The sequence below is a fragment of the Momordica charantia genome (genome assembly GCF_013281855.1).
Source record: "Momordica charantia cultivar OHB3-1 chromosome 11 unlocalized genomic scaffold, Mcharantia_2.0 BLBB01000011.1, whole genome shotgun sequence".
NCBI classification, from domain to species: Eukaryota; Viridiplantae; Streptophyta; class Magnoliopsida; order Cucurbitales; family Cucurbitaceae; genus Momordica; species Momordica charantia.
In genome coordinates this window covers 14,695,890-14,698,606 of record NW_028275159.1, presented here as the reverse complement: position 1 = coordinate 14,698,606, position 2,717 = coordinate 14,695,890, and positions in this window count along the sequence as shown.

Genomic DNA, 2,717 nt, shown 5'->3' with positions numbered 1-2,717 from the left:
GGACTTTTTAACTAAAACTACATTAGATAGCCACACGGGGTAATGAACTTCTCTTATGAATTTAGCTCGTAGCAACTGCTCGACTTCTTTACAAATTACATTGCTTCGCTCGGTGTCGACGGGCCGACGCTTTTGTCTCACAGGCCTATAGCTAGGATCTACATTTAGTCTATGCACCATTATACTTGGGTCTATACCCGGCATGTCGTCATCAGACCATGCTAACACATCAGCATTTGCTTTTAGAAAACCGACAAGCTTCTCTCTCACCTCGGCCCCAGTCTGCTGCCGATGCTGACCTGTCTTTCTGGCCCCAGCAGGGGGACAAGTTCTAGTTCTTCAGCTGGGGTGCCACGACTCGGCTCTGGTTCGTCGGCACACGGCTTGGGCGCGCTCGTGACCACCACACAAGTGGCTATTCCCTTCATCGCAGCGGCGTAGCATTCTCTAGACGTCTTCTGCTCACCCCGGACTGTCGCAACTCCGACCGAGGTGGGATACTTCAAGACCTGGTGGTAAGTAGACGGGATTGCCCTGAGATCAAGAATCAAGGGCCGACCAATTATGGCGTTGTACGCGGAGCTCCGATCTATCACAACAAATTCTGCGACTTTAGTTACTTGTTGATCTCCCTCGCCGATGGTAACAGGGAGCGAGGCACATCCTTCCGCGCTCACCGACTCCCCTGCAAAGCCGACCAACGGCGTCGGCTGAGCTTTAAGTGCTTCTTCTCCCACCCTAAGGCCGTGTAGGTCGAGAACGATAAGATGTTGGCCGACGCTCCACTGTCGATAAGAACTCTTCTCACCTTCACGTGATCTATGAGTGGGGCGATTACTAGGGCGTCATTATGGGGCATGTGCACTCCTTCGCCGTCTTGGTCGTCGAATAAGATCGGCATCACAGGCTCCTTGGGGTACGAGGTACAGACCTCGTGTGCTGCTTCCCGAGCTAGAGCTTTTTTCTTTTGCCCCGACTGTCCCCCACTTGGGCCCTCATGGATGGTATTTATATCGGCGGGTCGATCTTCCTTCCGTCTTGGCGGGGGCGATTTCTCTTGCTTGTCCTCCTGAGCCGACCCCCCTGACTCCGCCCTTTCACGCCTGCCGACGTATTTTTTCAGATAGCCCCTCCGGATCAGATCCTCAACCTGCTCCTTCAAGTGGAAACAGCGTGAAGTGTCGTGGCCATTATCCTTGTGGAATCGGCAGTAGAGCCGCTTGTCTCTTTTCCCTGGAGGTCGGCGGAGCTTTTCTGGGGCTGCGAAAAGTGCCTCCAGGTCGGTGTCTTCGGCCGCCGCGTAGATCTCCGCAATTGAGGCATTCAACGGAGTAAACTTGTCGAACTTCAGCCCTCGACGGTCTGAAGGGGCTTTCTCGTCTCGACGACCTCTATTCTTACCGTAGTCGGCCTGCCGAGACGAGCTCCAACCATCGCTGCGCGGCTTCTTGGGAGGAGGGGACCTTTGGTCTTGATCTTTACCACGGTTGCTCCGTCGAGCTCCATTGGCCTTCCACAATTCCAAGCCGTCGATGTACTGGCGAGCTCTAGCGAGCATCTCGTTCAGGGAGGCCGGCGGTCGACTTCCGAACTCTATCGTCAGATTCCTGTCGTTCAGACCCGTGGTGAAGTACATCATGGCGATGTCATCAGTGCAACTTTCCACTTTGACATGCTCGTCTATGAACCGAGCGATGTACTCCGTCAAGGATTCATTGTCCCGTTGCTTCACTGTTCCGAGGTGAGAGGGTGGCAACTTCAGCAACTGCCGAGCTGAAAATTGGTTGATGAACAACCTTCTCAGCTGTTGATAATTGTCGATGGATCGTGGCTTCAACTGTTGGTACCACGATCTTGCTGAGCCTTCCAAGGCTATTTGAAATGCTCGGCACTTCATGGCGTCCCTCGCGGCGAGGAAATCCATCTTCCCCTCGAACACCTCTACGTAGGAGATCGGATCTGCAGACCCGTCGTAAGAACTCATGACCGGAGCCTTGAACCTCGGTGGAATAGGTGTGTCCAGGATCGCTTGGGAGAAAGGTGGTTCCTCTTGCTCGGCCACGCGATGCGGGTCTACAGGCCTGCACCGCCGCTTAAGATCTTCTATCTCCTTCTGAAACTGATCCCAGAGGAGGTCTACTTCAGACCGAAACGAATGGTCAGCGTGGGAGGACCTCTCTTGAACGTCGACCACTGGGCTTTCCTCCTCATCGTCAACCAAATACTCCAGATCTTCGTGTGCCACTACTCGTCGCCTCGACGTCTCGGCACCTCGACCCTGATGGGCGTTGGAGTTATCGAAAGATGCCAAGGGAGTCCGGATTGGTCGGATCCTCGGGCGCCGGCCCTCGACCCGATCGTCCTGCCGAGGATGGTCGCGCACCTGTGCTCCCACGGCACTGCCTGTCCTCACCCGTTGTGGCTTTCGTGAGGATGCTCCAGCTCGGGCCTCCCTGCGAGGTCGGAACTGATACTCCGTTCTTTGGGTCGGATGCATCGGTCCCTTTCCTCGAATGGGATCCCTGGAGACGGAAGAGCTGGACACCTCGCTGCCTCTCTCGACCGCCTCGAGCCTCGCCTTGACTTCCGTGAGCTCGGCGATCACGTTGGCTACCATGACGGGGTCCACGCCTGCCCCGGAGCGCGCACCTGTATTTCCCCAACCGTGGAGGGGAGGTGCACGGGGCGGCATCCCGTTCCTCTGAGGTAGCAGTGGC